The 20,348-nt window shown below is 40.8% G+C and overlaps 1 protein-coding gene across 9 annotated transcripts in view; it reads right to left on the bottom strand.

The window, feature by feature from the left end:
- mllt10 (MLLT10 histone lysine methyltransferase DOT1L cofactor) overlaps nucleotides 1-20,348 on the bottom strand; it is a 361,967-nt gene that overhangs the window by 97,416 nt on the left and 244,203 nt on the right. The gene's annotated exons all lie outside the window — the stretch shown is intronic.

Genomic DNA, 20,348 nt, shown 5'->3' with positions numbered 1-20,348 from the left:
AAACTGTCAATCCAGTAAAATTATGAAGAGCTGCCTCACAGAATACAAGGAAAAAAATTTGTGCCTACTTTTCTCGATATAATGAGTTTCCAGTTTCAACTGTGCTGCTGTAAAGACCAATAGTTTTTTCTGTATAGCAGCGAAAAAATATAACGAGACCAATCAACCAAGCCATTTTCCCACACTACCTAGTAGCAAGTTACAGAGATGCAAATTAAGATGTGATGTTCTACATTTTTTTGAGAGATCAACTTTTTCCCTTCCTCTCCTACTGGTTAGGATATAGTTCCATAGCTACTGGCTGCCCTCTAGTTGTTAGTGAGTGAATCTAGTTAGTGAATGGCAGTGGACTATTCAGCCATGTAGCAAAGTCCAATTCTCTTCAGACATGTGTACTTTTCAGCAGCTAACAATCAGAAGTGAAAATCCTGGCTGATTTTTCCTTGCCTACCCTACAGCAAGTGCTGTTTCAACTGAGACCAATTAAATCACTACAGAGCAAGAATGAAATCAGAGTCTTGATTGTTTGGTGCTACCCACTGGATGATCAGGCAGCTGTACCACAATTTCTTCGCTAGAAATTAAGTTAATAAAAAAAATTTAAATCCTAAAACATTCACTTTACCAAAAGTGCTGGATGCCTTGCCCAGAGGCCGTCTTCATTCAGCCTTGTCAGGTGTATTTTAAAATTATTGTAATGATTATTCAATTCAAGAACCATGTCTATGGTCAGTGAACTTAGCTATGAGAGTTCTTACTTTGCAGATTAACAGGCATTGTACAACTGACAGGCATGTTGCTGCAACAATGTGTCTTATTAACTGTGGGGTGTAACTGCTCCACTCTTAGTATTGCCAAACTTTTACCCCAATAAGACAAAAAGATCCCGTGCAGCAAGGGAGTCCCCTTTGCCTATAATATAAAACTAAGAGCATGACTAAATAGTATTTTGCTTGCCTGCTGTGCTGTATTAGCTATTTTGTTTTCAGATTCCAGCACTTGCCAGTGCAAGAATAAGCGTGAAAAAAATTGGCTTTTATAGTTTACTTAAAGCATGTAGTTAATGAGGTTTCATTTTTCTGTACAAATGAATGCAAAAACTGTATTGTTATAGGGGAACAAAGTGCTGCTGAAATAGGTTGCACTGAGCTGCAGAGATTGTGTATAATATGAAAATCTTGTGTATTCATATAATACTTTCTGTTCCAGATCCATTTTTAAACTGAATTAGATAAGAGTACAATTGCCTTGGAGGCAGTGCAAAGGAGATTTACCAGGATGATATCAGGGATAATGGACTTCAGTTATGTGGACAGAGTAGCTAGGTTTGTTCACCTCAGAGCAGAGAAGTTATGAATGATCTAATCGAGATGTTCCAAATTATGAAGGGTTTTAATAACATAGGGAAGGGGACACCGTTCCCCCTGCAGAAAGGTCAGTAAACAGTGAACACAAATTTAAGATAATTGGCAAAAAATCCATTGGGGAAAACAGGAAGAATTTTTTTTTTACATGCAGCAAGTTTTTAACAATCTGAAATACACTACCTGAAAAAGTGGTGGAAGCAGATTCAGTACAGCAGGGGAGTGGGATTGGATATCTCTTTCAAAGAGCCAACCCAAACACAATGAGCTGAATGGCCTTCTTCTGTGCTGTATGATTCTATAATATTCTATGAAATAATATCCCAAAATGTCTATTCCACAGTAAATAACTATATTTGCAGCTTTCCACAGGAGAAAAAACATGGAGGCTAAAAAAAATACTAACTGCAAGCAATTCATGTAGTGATAACTGCAATTATTTCTACAGCCCAATATTAACTCGTATTGTATTTAGGGTGAATGGTAGGCAGGAAAGCCCCTACCGGGAGTGGAGTGTGTGAACCATGTAATTTTAACTGCTGGCCTCATTCGAATTGCTCTGAACTGACTCCTGCCCAAAGCTGGTGAGATTGACCTCAAGGCTGACAGGTGGGAACACGAATTTGCACCGGGAACACAAGGGAACAGTCCATAGCATAAGGTTAATGCTGGGAGGCAGTTTCAAACAGATGTCAGTGGTAGAAGGTAGAGCGAAGGTCAAGGTTGGGGAGGCCCATTGATTTCTTGCAAGGTCTGCAGGAGCACTCTTGGTTCTCCTAGCCCACAAGAGATCCTCATAGAATTTTTCTTTTTAAATACTTACCATGGCCTCTTCCAGCCACTCTGCTGCCTCCTCCCAGGTTTCGCTAGCAGCTTTGGCACCCTGCAGGTGTCCTAATTTCTGTAGTTGTCCCAATTTCTGTAGTTAAAAATCACATTGTGATTGCCATGTTAAGTGCCCCGACCTGCCTGGATAGGCAGCCCTCCTGCACCTGAACTCTGGCTAGAATGATGGGGTGCTGGAATGTGATCAACAGCTCTCCCACCCCCAATAGCCATAACTAAAACCTTCGTTTGACTAATTTCATATGGGCATCTTAACAAAAAGCTATTTTTATTATGAAATATATATGCACTCAGAAAATACAATTATTTACTGAAATTAGGTTTAAAATTAGATTGTTCATTAAATAAAGCATTGCATGGTGTGGTACTAAACTATAGGGACCTGAAAAATCCCAGGTTTAATATTCTGATCTGTGATGACCTAGCTGATCTCAATAGGGTAGCAGTAGATGCTAAAGTCCAAATCTTGCCATGCTCAAGAGGAAAGAATTTAAAAAAAAATTATTTTATGGGATGTTGGCGTCGCTGGCAAGATCAGCATTTGTTGTCCATCCCTAATTGCCGTTGACAACTGAGTGGCTTGCTAGGCCATTTCAGAGGATTAGATTAGATTAGATTAGAGATACAGCACTGAAACAGGCCCTTCGGCCCACTGAGTCTGTGCCGAACATCAACCACCCATTTATACTAATCCTACACTAATCCCATATTCCTACCAAACATCCCCACCTGTCCCTATATTTCCCTACCACCTACCTATACTAGTGACAATTTATAATGGCCAATTTACCTATCTACCTGCAAGTCTTTTGGCTTGTGGGAGGAAACCGGGGAGCACCCGGAGAAAACCCACGCAGACACAGGGAGAACTTGCAAACTCCACACAGGCAGTACCCAGAATCGAACCCGGGTCCCTGGAGCTGTGAGACTGCGGTGCTAACCAATGCGCCACTGTGCCGTCCATAGTTAATAGTCAATCAATTGCTGTGGGTCTGGAGTCACATGCAGGCCAGACCAGGTAAGGACAGTAGATTTCCTCCCCGAAAGAACATTCGTGAACAAGATGGGTTTTTACGACAATCAATGATAGTTTCATGGCACCATTACGGAGACTAATTTCAATTCAGATTTGTTTTAAGCAATTAATTGAATTTATTAATTAAGTGAATTTAAATTCCACAAGCTGCTGTGGTGGAATTTGAACCAGTGTCAGCAGAGCATTAGCCTGCACCTCTGGATTACCAGTTCAGCGACATTACCACTAAGCCACCATCTCCCTTTCAAGGATTCCTGCTCCTAATTACCACTATGACACAGATAGAAAAAGCACTTAAGTAGACAAAAGCAGGACATGGCTTGGCTATCTTGGCATGATGTCTCCTATATTGAAATAGCCTGTGAACACCCAACATCTTGCACAGAGAACAATCACCTGGGTGAAGTACCAATGCTACCTGTGCCAATCTTCAGCACAGGAGGGGAGAAAAATCTTCTGCATCAAACTAACTGTCGAAAAATCATTCAAAAGTGATTCATGAATTCATAGCTATATCCAAAATGCAAATTTATTAAGCTTTCTCTACAGCGCAAAACTTGAACTTCAAAATAAAGAAAATTAACTTTGTGGAATTACCTAAAGGTGTGGTACGAACATTTCTCTAAACAATTCAATTAATAACAGTCTGAAGAAAGCTGAAATTTCACCACATTCAATCACCAGGAAAGTATGTAATAGTGGTTTCCAGTTTTCATTCATACCCCATGTGTGCAGCCTAGTCACAAATACTGGGACTTCGCAGCATGGTGACCGTGTGGTAATCCGACTAATTATTTAATCTTATTAAACCATTTACAAAATAAGAGCAGGTAGACAACAGATGTCTCACAAATGCTTGAGTCTTCCACATCATAGGCTGTCTGCAGAGGTCAGAAGGTCCTACTTCCAACTCTAGCTGAGCTACTAAAAACTACGCTTCCTCTGCTATGCTCAATCATTAGTAAACCTGCAAATCATTCCATTACTTCCTTTTCTGATGAAGTTGGATGTCGAAGCAAAAAGGCATCACAAGTATGTGTTTTTCACAATGTAGGACTAAACGATAAATCACAGCTCTACCATGACCCCATCTGAGTAACTGTAATTTTGGCAGTCAGCCAAAACTACTACTACTGAGCTCTTCCAAAGTTTGTATTCATTCATGTTGCAAACCACAATTCTGAAGGCCTCTACTGGGACTTATGCCAAACAAGCAAAAATGAACCCTTACACACATCAAGCAGCTATTGCCAGCCAAATTCTTGCATAATCCAGTTCAGTGAAAAAAAAATACTTTTCCTTACATGCATTTACCCAGGGTCTAAAAAGTTACTTGTATTAAGTGGTGAATATAAAGTGACAGTATGTGTGACTAGAAAGACAGGCATACTGCAAAAAGGACTACTTGGAGCAGAGGAGGCAAAAGAATCACTATTGTTTAGTTTAGTTTAGTTTAGAGATACAGCACTGAAACAGGCCCTTCGGCCCACCGAGTCTGTGCCGACCATCAACCACCCATTTATACTAATCCTACACTAATTCCATATTCCTACCACATCCCCACCTGTCCCTATATTTCCCTGCCACCTACCTATACTAGGGGAAATTTATAATGGCCAATTAACCTATCAACCTGCAAGTCTTTGGCATGTGGGAGGAAACCGGAGCACCCGGAGGAAACCCACGCAGACACAGGGAGAACTTGCAAACTCCACTATTATAACAAAATATCCTTTGAAAGATTCCATAAAACTACTGTATAAGAACATACATGTTTTGATGTCAAATTTGATGAACCCTACATTTGAAAACACCACAAGTGCATGAGTTCTTAAGTCACTACTTTTTAAAAAAGGAACACAAAAGTAAAAATATCCTTCCTAAATTTTCACATTTTTAGTAATTCTATATATTGGTCTACCATTTTTTTTTAAAAAACGATGGTCATTTATTTTATTAGATCCTCCCATAGTCTCTTCCTAGCCTTTTGCTGCAGCGTTAATAGTACTTTTACTTCATTATCATGTATAATTCATCAGTACTTCATTTGCTTTTCATCCATTTATTCCAATCAGTCATTCCCTTGTTTTCCCTTCTTTCCTTGATCTATTTAGCAGCATGAGGTCTTTGGGCAAGACTTTTGTTCTGAGTCCCTATACTGCCATTGGGATGAAATGCGGATCGGAAACCCATAACTGCCAGTGGCGGGGCGCAGAGGGAGATTTTGGACTAGGCAGCCAAATAATAAACCCCGTAATTGGTCTAATTAGCTACCCATCGCTGAAGGGTGGGTAGTCATCACACCAGCATCCCCCACACCCCAAAGCAGCCTCCTTCAAAATACGCTAGAGGCAGGAACACGCCAGCAGACCAGCATGTGGCCAGTAGTGCAAAATTGCCAGCACGTCTGCCTCTAACCCTCTATGAAAACCCGGTTCTTTATCTCATTTTACAGGTTCCATTAGAATTAGAACATTACAGCGCAGTACAGGCCCTTCGGCCCTCGATGTTGCGCCGACCTGTGAAACCATCTGACCTACACTATTCCATTTTCATCTATATGTCTATCCAATGACCACTTAAATGCCCTTAAAGTTGGCGAGTCTACTACTGTTGCAGGCAGGGCATTCCATGCCCTTACTACTCTCTGAGTAAAGAAACTACCTCTCACATCTGTCCTATATCCATCACCCCTCAACTTAAAGCTATGTCCCCTCATGTTTGCCATCACCATCCGAGGAAAAAGACTCTCACTATCCACCCTATCTAACCCTCTGATTATCTTGTATGTCTCTATTAAGTCACCTCTCCTCCTCCTTCTCTCCAACAAAAACAACCTCAAGTCCCTCAGCCTTTCCTCGTAAGACCTTCCCTCCATACCAGGCAACATCCTAGTAAATCTCCTCTGCACCTTTTCCAAAGCTTCCACATCCTTCCTATAATGCGGTGACCAGAACTGCACGCAATACTCCAGGTGCGGTCTCACCAGAGTTTTGTACAGCTGCAGCATGACCTCGTGGCTCCGAAACTCGACCCCCCTACTAATAAAAGCTAACACACCATACGCCTTCTTAACAGCCCTATTAACCTGGGTAGCAACTTTCAGGGATTTATGCACCTGGACACCAAGATCTCTCTGTTCATCTACACTACCAAGAATCTTCCCATTAGCCCAGTACTCTGCATTCCTGTTACTCCTTCCAAAGTGAATCACCTCACTTTTCCGCATTAAACTCCATTTGCCATCTCTCAGCCCAGCTCTGCAGCCTATCTATGTCCCTCTGTACCCTACAACATCCTTCGGCACTATCCACAACTCCAACGACCTTCGTGTCATCCGCAAATTTACTAACCCACCCTTCTACACCCTCTTCCAGGTCATTTATAAAAATGACAAACAGCAGTGGCCCCAAAACAGATCCTTGCGGTACACCACTAGTAACTAAACTCCAGGATGAACATTTGCCATCAACAACCACCCTCTGTCTTCTTTCAGCTAGCCAATTTCTGATCCAAAGCTCTAAATCACCTTCAACCCCATACTTCCATATTTTCTGCAATAGCCTACCGTGGGGAACCTTATCAAACGCCTTACTGAAATCCATATATAACCACATCCACTGCTTTACCCTCATCCACCTGTTTGGTCACCTTCTCGAAAAACTCAATAAGGTTTGTGAGGCACGACCTACCGTTCACAAAACCGTGCTGACTATCGCTAATGAACTTATTCTTTTCAAGATGATTATAAATCCTGTCTCTTATAACCTTTTCCAACATTTTACCCACAACCGAAGTAAGGCTCACAGGTCTATAATTACCAGGGCTGTCTCTACTCCCCTTCTTGAACAAGGGGACAACATTTGCTATCCTCCAGTCTTCCGGCACTATTCCTGTCGACAATGACGACATAAAGATCAAGGACAAAGGCTCTGCAATCTCCTCCCTGGCTTCCCAGAGAATCCTAGGATAAATCCCATCTGGCCCAGGGGACTTATCTATTTCCACACTTTCCAAAATTGCTAACACCTCCTCCTTGTGAACCTCAATCCCATCTAGCCTAGTAGCCTGAATCTCAGTATTCTCCTCGACAACATTTTCTTTCTCTACTGTAAATACTGACGAAAAATATTCATTTAACGCTTCCCCCATCTCCTCTGATTCCACACACAACTTCCCACTACTATCCTTGATTGGCCCGAATCTAACTCTAGTCATTCTTTTATTCCTGATATACCTATAGAAAGCTTTAGGATTTTCCTTGATCCTATCCGCCAATGACTTCTCGTGTCCTCTCCTTGCTCTTCTTAGCTCTCCCTTTAGATCCTTCCTGGCTAGCTTGTAACTCTCAAGCGCCCTAACTGAGCCTTCACGTCCCATCCTAACATAAGCCTTCTTCTTCCTTTTGACTTCTTTTCCACTCACTGCTCTTCTGAAATAATAATTTGAGGTCTTCCAGAGGATGCAAACAGTGAGGGAATCTTACTGCTCATTAACAGGTTATGGATAGCTCGAAAAGGAGTATCACTTCACAAATCTGTAATGGTGTTAAAGTGCAATTGACAACCAAAAGGATCTATTACAGTAGAAGCTGAAAATAGAATGTACGTAATAGGTTCAAAGAGGAGCAAGTTCCTTTTTGCAAGATCTGAAACTCGCAACATGATCTTCATGCAAAAGATGCTGGTCTTGGTCTACAAGAGCACATTGGAAATTGGCAATTATACTAGTTATATCAAATCTACAAACATGAATTTTACTGGATTCTCTACTTACTGGCTAGAAGACCCCCAACTTAAGTAAAAAGTACTACATAAGGAAAATTGGGAGTATGGTAGAAATACATTGTGCCAACTTCATCTGTAACAAACATTAATCGCAACAATCTGCAGGAATATTTTGTTAAAGTAACTTATATATGAAAGAACTCTCTCTTGGCTTTAAATTGTATGCAATATTGTATTTCTTTCCAAATAAATGTACACAGAATGCAAAATTGTTCAAAATGATTGAGTCAAACAATTTCTTAAAACATGGAATCAACCAGGACATATTTAAGAGTGCTTATATAGTAAGCATCATAATTGTACTCAAAATTACACCAATGACATTTCTTCACCTGCATTTGAATTTGAACTAGACAAATGTAAAATAGCCAAGAGACATTTCATTTACAGAGCTTTATAATGCAAATAATCTGGTCTACAGATTTTATGAGGCAATGCTCCTTTGTTCAATTTTCAACCATGGCTAAAGGTCCAAACACATCTGAAATTTAAGCTTTTACACCACAAATATTGCAAGGTTTATTTTCTAAAGTAACAGTCTTCAAGAAATTCCACAGACAGGCATTAAATGCTCTGCTAATACTTCTCACAACCAGCAGAGGCAGGGTTCATTTATCTTATTGCAATCAGCAAGAGAATTTTGGAGGGCTATTATAAACTAAGCATTCGGAAATGCTAGCCAATCTCCAATAACAGGTTAACTAAGCTCGAAAGATTGGACATCAAAGAACTGAAAGAATGTTTACTGAGAATGCCAGCATCACTTGATCAAAAGGCTAGACCAGATGTAGAGGGGGTGGCCGCTGCATCCCCAGCAATGGCGTCCAGCGCTACCGCACAGGCGGCAGCACCATATTTAAAGGGCTTTAAGCCCTGAACACAGATTTCAATTTTTAAAGATGCATTGTACCGAATATGTTTTTAATAATTGGGAGATGGAGGCCCTTCCCCGACCACCCCCACCCCACCCCGCAATGGTCACTTCACTGCCCGATATTTGCAAAACTTGCCTTATTCCCTACCCGAACTTTGCCCCCCAACCTTCTAACTTTTGTCCTTCAACCCATTCCTGTGAGAAGTTCCAAAGGTGCACGACGTACGAACGGCGGCTGTAAAATCGGTGTGGGATGGCCGCCGCCTGCAGGTAGGCTCATTTACATCTACTTTAGGTTGATTTAAATATGTAGGTGAAAGTCCCGTCACTTGGTGGCAGGGGTGGGGGGGGGGGGTTTGGGGGGGTGCTGCACTGAGGTCCCGCCACTGGTAATATGCGGCCGGGCCCTTCTCGACATCTGGGGTCGAGGCAGGCCTCTCCCCGCAGAATTTTACCGGTCCCCCCGCAGCGACCCACGGCGTCCATGGGCTGGTAAAATTCAGCCCAGCGTATTCCGATAGTACATAGCAGTTCTGTCACCTATTGAAAGAATGTTCTGATGAAAGCTGACACCCAAAATGTTACCTCATCTTTTATCTTCAGTTACTGACAGACTTGCCGTGTACTTCGAGAATGTTCTCTTTTTCAATTTATATTTAAAGCAGTGTTTCTTTCTATTTATACATTAAAATACAACAGTACATAAGTTGCAGATTTTTGAACATATAAATAAATGTACTCAAAAGCAATGAGCCTTTTCTTTGGAAATGGTGTCAAGAAAAATAAATGCATTAATAGAAAACAAACAAACTGATGGTCAATGCAAAAAAAAAGCAGTTTTTCTCTTAGCCAATGTCCCATACAAGTCATGTACTAAGCAGGGTCTCCTGACAACCAGCCCAATTTCTTTCTGAGCTCCCCACTGGCAGGGTTTTAATACTCAGCGTGTGATGAGAGATGAAACCAAGTGTGAACAACTTTAAAGTCCCATGAGCAGGCTGACTGCTGAAGCTGTCAGTTTCAATTGCATCATTTGACATTCTGCAATGCCCCAAACTGCTCCCTAATTGTTATGGGCTTAACATATTCAGTACCATTGTTTAGCCTAATGCAGAAATGCCCACAGAAGACTTGCATAAAGAAGTGGGAGGGTTTAGATTTTGGTAAACCATGATTGAACTTTCCTTCATTCATACAGTGGCACAAGGAAGGGCTGAACAACCAGATGCAATATGTAGCACTTTACACCCTCCTTGGATCATAGTTCATCACCCCAACTAAAACACAACTGTGATGAATCAATGTGCAATGAAATATTATATCTATCTAAATCTAAAATTCCATTGAAATGCAAATAAATATACAGTTACGTCTGCACTGTAGAAGGATCAGAGTATCAGTACATTTTAACAGGCAGATATATAACACTAGTGGGTTAATGGTACAACAGGATGCAAACAATAAATGAACAGAGCCTGAAAAATAAATTTGTATATCAAGCTTTGAATTCATATAGCTAAAATACTGTGACCATATATCAGAAAAGGATAAAGGTGGGTTGGTTACCAATTGGATTTGCGTTTTTGGCGATCATTACATTCTTACTGTCAAGAAAACTTTTCAAAGGTTGGAGTGCAGCGCCACATGTGTAGACAGCTTTTTGTAATTCACCCAAACGGTCGTGCTTCTGATGTGAGCTGAGACAAGTGTAGGCAGGCTACTAAATCATGGTGGCAGTGCATTACAGCAAAGTTTGATGCCATATTCATGTGTACATTTTTTATTTGGAGTCACTGAATTATGATCAGGAGCAAGAACCTTGGCTTGAGGTTTTTTTTCCCAGTCCAGGGATACTTAGATTAATTGTATAATCCTTAATGCCAGGCTGAGCTCAGCTAAATCAGCACAATCCAGAAATCAAACCTAGGACCATTTTAACCTACCAGCACAGCACTACACATGCTTCACCTATTTTTGCTTAAATACATACAGAGCTCAAAATCCAGGATGACACCAGACATAACAAAATAAAAGATAAGAAAGGCAAATCAGAAAGTAGTGATTAGCACTAAATTAACTGCCCGAAGATTGTATGGCAGGGGGAAAGACTGAAGGAGGTGAGGAACAATGAGTTAGATTAAGAGACAGCACGGGAAATGTTCAAACAGATGTTTAGCTTACAAACTAAACATAGTCACACAAGTAAAGACTTGTAGCAATAGCTCTTCGATAAGAAGACAACCTTAATGTAAAATTAGACTCAAAAAGAGGCAAATGACAATTTAGGGAGAACACAAAAGGAAATGAAGTGGAGTATAGAAAATAAAGTAGATGCAAAAAAGGATTAGAAAGGCTAAGAGAGAATATGAAGAAAGATGGCAGTTAACAAAGAAAAATAAAGAATGATATTATAAACACTTAAAAAGTCAAGAAAAGGATAGGGTCAATTAGTGGTGAAAAAGAAAATTTTACCTCAGTTATCTCAGAAGAATGTGCTAGAAGCAATGAAAGATGACAAGAGAAAATTATGAAGCTAATAGTTAACTACAGAAAAGGAAGTAAGTAGTAAGGAAAAAAAACTGTAGAACTCAAAAGTAGAAAAAGTACCAGGCCTTGATAACATGCATTCTGGATTGAAGTTAGTTAACTAAGGACAGCCAACACAGATTTATAAATGACGTATCTGAAAAATTTAACAGTTAATTCAAGAAATAATGGATGTATTGATAAAGGAAATGCAGAGGATGTAGATACATGGATTTTCAAACCAGATTTCATAAGATGATACATTTTGGGAAGAATAAGGAGAGAAAATATACACTAAGAATAAAACTTTAAAATGAATAGACAAGCATCGAGACTTAGAAGCTCAAACATGCAAATATTCAAAGTAGGAGGACATATTGATAAACCTGTAACAAGAATGTTGCAAAGAAAAGTTACATTCTACTGCTCATATTTTGAGGCTGCTTAATTCAAATTACTGAAAAATTCAATTTTTTTATATGCACTTCATGTTATCATTTGATTCACATTAATTCCAACTATCTGAACTTATTTATGCAAAAAACTAGCAAACCTATGCAAAATTATAGGCAACAGTTACAATATTGTGTCCAGTATTTCATGCCCTATTTTAGGAATGTATCAAGTATTGGAGAGGTTGTGCAGGAGATCCACTAAAATGATGCATGGATGAGAGACTTTAGTTAGGAGGACAGATTAGAGAAACTGGGGTTCTTTTCAATAAAACAGAGAAGGTTTAAGGAAATTTGATAGCGAAATTCAAAATTATGAAAGTTTTTGCTTATGAAAACCAATTCTGTTGATCAGCAAATTGATAAGAGGGCAGAAATTTAGGCACAGAGCACCCGAAAAGTAACAGTGGTAGAAGCATACTATAACTATTACAACTTGCATTTGCATACTCTCTTCAACATAGTAAACCATCCAAAGGCACTTCACTAGAGCAGAATCAAACAAAAAGTGACAGAACCATTACAACAGGTGACCAAGAGATTGGTTTTAAGAAGCACCTTAAGAGGAGGCGAGATGGTGATGGGGAGAGATTTAGGGAGGGAATTCCAGTGAGTCCAGACAGCTGAAGGTATGGAGCCAATGGTGGGACTTGATGCGAATTAGGATATGGGCAGCAGAGTTTTGGATGAGCTTAACTTTATGAAAGGTGGAAGATAAGAGGTCGGTCAGGGGATCATTGGAATAGTCAAGGCTGGAGGTAACAAAAGCATAGATAGGGGTTTCAGCAGCAGATTGGCTAAACTCAGGGTCGGAGACGGGCGATATTAAGGATGTGGAAGGCAGTCTTAGTAAAGGCGAGGATATGGGGTTGGAAACTCAGCTCAAGGTCAAATAGGATGCTAAGCTTGTGAACAGTATGGTTCAGCCGGAGTAAATGACCAGTCTGTTGCAGCTTTTAACAGGAAAATGGTTAAGTACATCAAAAGTAAAAATTCAAAGATATAATTAGCGGGTGTGTGATGGGTTGAATAGCTTCATTCTGCACTGTAAAATTCTAAGATTCGTTGATGAGTCTTGATTTTAGTACACTGAGAATGAAGGGAAAAGAGCATGTAGAATTTGTAAAAGTGTAAGATTCGAGACAGGAAAGTTGATAAGAGCATTGGCAATAGAAGAGATAAGAACAGTATGCAACAGAGAGGGGGTCTAGAGGTTAGAGCTGAGATATCACTCATCAGATTAATGTTATTCCAGTATCCATCTAGGAGTTAAAAGAATCTCACAAATATGACAGCATTATTTAAATTTAGATAGTTTTGGCTTTGCAGAGTGCTGCTCGGAGATAAGAAAAGTTTGGCACGAAAGAGGAAAACAAACTCCTTGGAGGTTGCTTTTTCAAATGGATGAGATGTGGAAGTTCTGTTTGAGGTCAGAAGAAATGAGGCCAGAAGTACCGATGAAGGACCAACTAAGGTTTGGTTCATTAAAAGGTAAGAGATAGTTGTAGTTGCAAGCAAAAAAACTTGCATTTATATATCATTTTCCCATACTCACGGGGCTGAATTCTACCAGCCCCTTGACGCCGGGGGTTTGGGGGCGGTGGGGGGCGGCATAAAATACTTGCAGGAGAAGACGGAGCAAGATGTCAGATGTCCTTTGTTTTGGTTTGGCGTCCCAAATACGCGTAGACAGGGATGTCTACGATCGTCCTAGAACAGCTCTTATCAGGTGACGTGCGAACATCAGTTTGGGCAGACTTTACAGGAAAAATGCAGCAGTAGGGGTTTCAGGCAGTTTCTTACACTTGCTTCTCAGCACCTCTTAAAGAGATGGAAATGTTGTCAGGTTTTTTTTTTAAAAGAGATGGAACAAGCTGAGTTGGGGTTTACTCCCTTGGCAAGTTTGCTCCAACTGTCTTTTTAACACTGTCCACATCACCAACTCACTGTCCAAAGTGAAACCAAAAACAATGTCACAAGAGTCAAGCCTCCCACCCTATAAATCTTGACCAGTCACTTCTTCGTAAACATCTTTCCCCAAGTCAAAAGAAAACCCATGCTGGGTAATTATCTGAAGACAGGTGCTTTCCAGTAAGAGCTTGTTTTTAGCACTCCTTGATTCTTCCAGTAACTGTTGTTTACAAGCTCAGTCCAAAAACCCTTCTGATGACCGCTTTTTTAAAAAAAACTAAGTTCCAGCATCTATGGAATCTGTCAGTTTTCACACACAAATCCTCATATTTTAACACAAAAAATGGAAGCACTTGAAACACAGGTTAGATGCAGCAAGGATGTTTCCCCTGGTTGGGATGTCTAGAACGAGGGGACACAAGTCTCGGAATAAGGGGTAGGCCATTTAGGACTGAGATGAGGAGGGATTTCTTCTCTCAGAGGGTGGTGAATCTTTGGAATTCTGTACCCCAGAGGGCTGTGGAGACTCAGTCATCGAGTACATTCAAAACAGAGATCGATAGATTTCTAGATATTAAAAGCATGAAGAGATATGGGGATAATATGGGAAAATGGGATGAGGTAGAAGATCAGCCGTGATCTAGCTGAATGGCAGAGCAGGCCCGAAGGGCTGAATGGCCTACTCCTGCTCTTATTTCCTATGTTCCTAAATGACCAGTTAATTGAGGAATAAATGTTGATGAGGACGACACCAGGAGAACTCTTCAGCTCTTCTTTGAATTATGTCATGCGACCCTTTGTATCGATCTGAACAGGCAGATGGGGACTCAGTTTGCTGTGGCACCTGAATGACAGTATCTTCATTGTTGAACGTGCTATGTCGTTGAAGGAGAATTAGATTTTCTTCGCCCCAAGGAAGGGGATCGATATACAGATTCAGCAGCTCCATTAAGAACATTGGTGATTATTGCCTAGAGGTTGCTTCAAACTGAGCGAAGGGAACAATCAGGATGGAGCAACAGTCTGTGCCACTGCAATGGAACTGTAAAGAACAGCTTCACATTCACAGGGGTGGCACAGCGGCGCAGTGGTTAGCACCGCAGCCTCACAGCTCCAGCGACCCGGGTTCAATTCTGGGTACTGCCTGTGTGGAGTTTGCAAGTTCTCCCTGTGACCGCGTAGGCTTACGCCGGGTGCTCCGGTTTCCTCCCACAGCCAAAGACTTGCAGGTTGATAGGTAAATTGGCCATTATAAATTGCTCCTAGTGGTAGGGGAATTGAGGGAAGGTGGGGATGGGGTATGAATATGGGATTAATGTAGGATTAGTATAAATGGGTGGTTGATGGTCGGCACAGACTCGGTGGGCTGAAGGGCCTGTTTCAGTGCTGTATTTCTAAATAAATAAATATAAATGAAAGTATTGTTTTTAAATAAACTTAACTTTTAGTGCCAGCCTCCAGCTGGCTTTACCAATATGATGGATGGCGCACTGTTCATCACCTGTCATATTGGATGCGATGGTGTTTATTTGCTGCCAGAATCTAGACTTCTCACTCCCCTTCAGCTGCTTTCCCCAGTACTGGGCAGTGAAGAGGTAAATGACCTTTGGCATTGATAAATGTGAGGAGATGCACTTACACAGGAAAAACATCAGCTATACCGTAGAAAAGAAGAAACTGAATGCGGTAGAAGAGTATGGGATCCAGGGATACAGGTGAACAAATCAATAAAAGCAGCATCACTGGTCAGCAAAGCAATTAAAAATGCAAACAATACACTAGGATTTATTTCTAAGGATACCGAATTCAAAAGAGAAGTCATTCACAACTTGTATAGAATGCTGGTCAGGCTACACTTAAAAGTGTACTGTGCAGAGTTCTGGTCTCCTTACTATAAAAAGGACATATTAAGCACTGGAGAAAGTGCAAAAAAGATTTACAAGAACAGCACTAGAAGATTACAGCTGTTGGGAAAGATTGAACAGTTTAGGGCACTTTCCTTTAGAAAAGAGAAGACTTAGAGATGACCTGATAGAGGTCCGCAAAAGTATGAATGGGTTGGACAGAATAGATATGGAGAGAATGCTTCCTTTGTGGGAGAATAACGAGCCATAACTACAAGCTAGTTGATGATAAATTTAGTCGGAAAATAAGGAGATTTCTTTAATCAGAGTTGTTAGAATGCAGAACTTACTACCACAGGTGATGAATAACTCAGATGCTTTCAAAAGAATACTAGATGAGTACAAGAGAGAAAAGGGAATAGAAACATATGCTGAAAGGCTGAGAAGAGATAAGTGGAACAGGAGGAGACTCGTGTGGAGTATAAACACCGGCACAGACTAGTGGGGCCGAATGGCCTGTTTCTGTGCTGCATCTTCTATATAATACTCAGTCCTACCTTCTGAACTGTTCTCATTGCCCTTATCCAATACCCTTTCCTCACATATTAATAATTCTGTCCACAATTACTCATATTCTAAACTAATGACTGCTACCCTGCATCGCTATTCAATGGCTCCAAATACTATCCAGACTATTTCCGAGCACTTCACTACACTGAAGTCTTTCTCATCTATCCTTCTCTTCATCTATTAAACATCTTGCATATATTGTTCATTTTCTACAAGTGCCAAACCTAAGTATATCAAGATTCATCAAGAACAATGTCACAAGAGATGTGCATAGACACAGGCCATTTGCACACACTCAAATTGTGTTAAAATTTTAAAAACTTGCACATCACACACTTATGTTACAATTTTACACTGCAAAGTGCTAACCATTTCTAATGTGAATTGTGATGTTAAAAAAATCATTTAACTGTGACTTGTACCACCACAAAGTGACAATGTTCATGGAATCCGAAAGGTAAATTACAGTACTGACCACAGACAATTACCCATCATGTCACTAGGTGGCGCTGCATTATCTTTTCCCCATAAATTACTCAGGATGCTTTCTGGCAAAAAATTATTTTCCTGATTTTTTTTTTCTCAGTAACTGAAATTTCATCAGTCCGAAGTATTGTTTTAAACAAAATAAAGAAATCAAAAAATTTAATATTTCACAATAACATGATTACATTTACCAAATGAATGGACTTGTAATTACTTAATTGAAGTTCTTACTTAAATCTTATCCCAAACGACTGAGCTTGGACTTGATATTTTTGTTCAGAATTATGACCGTGGAGAAGGCCGAGCCTGTATTCTGAGAATGTGCAGTATGCCTAATTTAAGAGTAAATACTCTACTTTTATTGATTTGTTCACCTGCATCACTGGATCCCATGTTCTTCTACCGTATTCAGTTTCTCCTTTTCTATGGTATAGCTGATGTTTTTCCTGTGTAAGTGCATCTCCTCACATTTATCAATGCCAAAGGTCGTTTACCACTTCACTGCCCAGTACTGGGGAAAGCAGCTGAAGGGGAGTGAGAAGTCTAGATTCTGGCAGTAAATAAGCACCAGCGCATCCAATATGACAGGTGACGAACAGTCCAGTGCGCCATCCATCATATTGGTAAACGCTCTATCACAACTGCAGGTAGGTGGCTCCAATGTTAATGTACTTTTTGGACTTGAAAGGTAGTTTTGTTAGTTATTTTAAGCTTGTGCAAAGTGAACAATGGAAGGTAGGTTAACTGATGGTCAGAACGGGTTGAGCGGGATAAAATGGAAGGACTCAGGCCAGGTTGGGCTCAGGGTCGGATGTGGTTCTGTCGGGCTCGGGTCTGGCTTCATTTGTAGACCCAAGCCAGCCTTTAAGCTAGAGGCTGTCATGAAAAGTTAAGTTCATTTAAAAACAAATCTTTCATGAATGAGCCAAATTGCTGGAAATTTTCTTACTGCTTTCACCACTTTATGCTTAGTTGTTTCTCAGCATTATTTAAGTAAATCAAGAGACCAAATTTCAACAGTTTTACTCCTGTAAAGTTTGTGTCAGTATTTTTCTTAGTAACAAAGGGTGTATTTGTATGTTTGAGTGTGAACATATGAATTAGGAGCAGAAGTAGGCCACTCAGCCCCTCGAACCTGCTCTGCCATTCAATAAAATCATGGCTGATCTGATTGTAACCTCGACTCCACATCCCCACCTACCCCCAATAACCTTTCACCCACTTGCTTATCAAGAATCTATTTATCTCTGCCTTAAAAATATTTGAAGACACTGCTTCCACTGCCTTTTGAGGAAAAAAGAGTTCCAAAGACACATGACGCTCTGAGAAAAAATTTGTCCTCATCTCTGTCTTAAATGGGCAACCCCTTATTTTTAAGCAGTGAACCCGAGTTCTAGATTCTCCCACAGGGGAAACATCCTTTCCACATCCACCCTGTCAAGACCCCTCAGGATCTTATGTGTTTCAATCAAGTCGTCTCTTACTCTCCTAAATTCCAGTTGATACAAGCCTAGCTGTCCAACCTTTCCTCATAAGACAACCCTCCCATTCCAGGTATTAGTCTTGTAAACCTTCTCTGAACTGCTTCCAGTGCATTTACATTCTTCCTTAAATAAGCAGACCAATACTGTACACAAAGTCCGAGTGTATCAGGCCTGTGTCCTCAGTACCTTGCTCTACGGCAGCGAGGCCTGGACAACGTATGCCAGCCAAGAGCGACGTCTCAATTCATTCCATCTTCGCTGCCTTCGGAGAATACTTGGCATCAGGTGGCAGGACTATATCTCCAACACAGAAGTCCTTGAAGCGGCCAACACCCCCAGCTTATACACACTACTGAGTCAGCGGCGCTTGAGATGGCTTGGCCATGTGAGCCGCATGGAAGATGGCAGGATCCCCAAAGACACATTGTACAGCGAGCTCGCCACTGGTATCAGACCCACCGGCCGTCCATGTCTCCGTTATAAAGACGTCTGCAAACGCGACATGAAATCGTGTGACATTGATCACAAGTCGTGGGAGTCAGTTGCCAGCATTCGCCAGAGCTGGCGGGCAGCCATAAAGACAGGGCTAAATTGTGGCGAGTCGAAGAGACTTAGTAGTTGGCAGGAAAAAAGACAGAGGCGCAAGGGGAGAGCCAACTGTGCAACAGCCCCAACAAACAAATTTCTCTGTAGCACCTGTGGAAGAGCCTGTCACTCCAGAATTGGCCTTTATAGCCACTCCAGGCGCTGCTTCACAAACCACTGACCACCTCCAGGCGCGTATCCATTGTCTCTCGAGATAAGGAGGCCCAAAAGAATTCCAGATGTGGTCTCACCAATGCCCTGTATAACTGAAGCATAACCTCCCTACTTTTGTATTCAATTCCCCACACAATAAACGATAACATTCTATTAGCTTTCTTAATTACTTGCTGAACCTGCACACTAACCTTTTGCGATTCATGCACTGGGACACCAGATCCCTCTGTAATCTCACCATTTAGATAATATGCTTTTTTATTCTTCCTGCCAAAATGGACAATTTCACATTTTCCCACATTATACTCCAATTTGCCAGATCTTTGCCCACTCACTTAACCTATCTATATCCCTTTGTAGCCTCCTTATGTCCTCTTCACAACTTACTTTCCTATCTATGTGTCATCAGAAAATTTAACAATCATACCTTCGGTCCCTTCACCCAAGTCATTTATATAAATTGTAAAAAGTTGAGGCAGAGATCCCTGTGGCACACCACTCGTTACATCTTGCCAACCAGAAAATGACCCATTTATGCCTACTGCGTTGCCTGTCAGCTAGCCAATCTTCTATCCATGCCAATATGTTACCCCCGACACCATGAGCTTTTATTTTCCACAATAACCTTTGATGTAGCACCTTATCAAATGCCTTCTGGAAATCCAAGTACAGTACATCCACCGGATTCCCCTTCATCCACAGCACATGTTACTTCTTCAAAGAACTCCAATAAATTGGTTAAACATGATTTCCCTTTCACAAAACCATGTTGACTCTGCATGATTATCTTGAATTTTTCTGCTCTGCTATAACATCTTTAATAATAGCTTCTAACATTTTCCCCATGACAGATGTTCAGCTAACTGGCCTGTAGTTTCCTGCTTTCTGTCTCCCTCCCTTTTTGAATAAAGGAGTTACATTCGCTATTTTCCAATCTAATGGAACCTTCCCCGAATCCAGAGAATTTTGGAAAATCAAAACCAACGCATCAATTATCTCACTAGCCACTTCTTTTAAGACCCGAGGATTAAGTCCATCAGGATCATAAGAACTAGGAGCAGGAGTAGGCCATCCGGCCCCTCGAGCCTGTTCCGCCATTCAATAAGATCATGGCTGATCTTTTCGTGGACTCAGATCCACTTACCCGCGCTCTCACCGTATCCCTTAATTCCTTTATTGTTCAAAAAGATATCTACCTTAGCTTTAAAAATGTTTACTGAAGAAGCGTCAACTACTTCACTGGGCAAGGAATTCCATAGATTAACAACCCTTTGGGTGAAGAAGTTCCTTCTTAATTCAGTCCTAAATCTGCTCCCTCTTATCTTGAGGCTATGCCCTCTTGTCCTAGCTTCACCTGCCAGTGGAAACATCCTCTCTACTTGTACCTTATCTATTCCCTTCATAATTTT

Source organism: Heterodontus francisci, chromosome 2 (genome assembly GCF_036365525.1).
Source record: "Heterodontus francisci isolate sHetFra1 chromosome 2, sHetFra1.hap1, whole genome shotgun sequence".
In the NCBI taxonomy this organism is placed as follows: Eukaryota; Metazoa; Chordata; class Chondrichthyes; order Heterodontiformes; family Heterodontidae; genus Heterodontus; species Heterodontus francisci.
The sequence above is the reverse complement of the archived record's forward strand: the minus strand, read 5'-3'. Positions and strand labels throughout refer to the sequence as shown.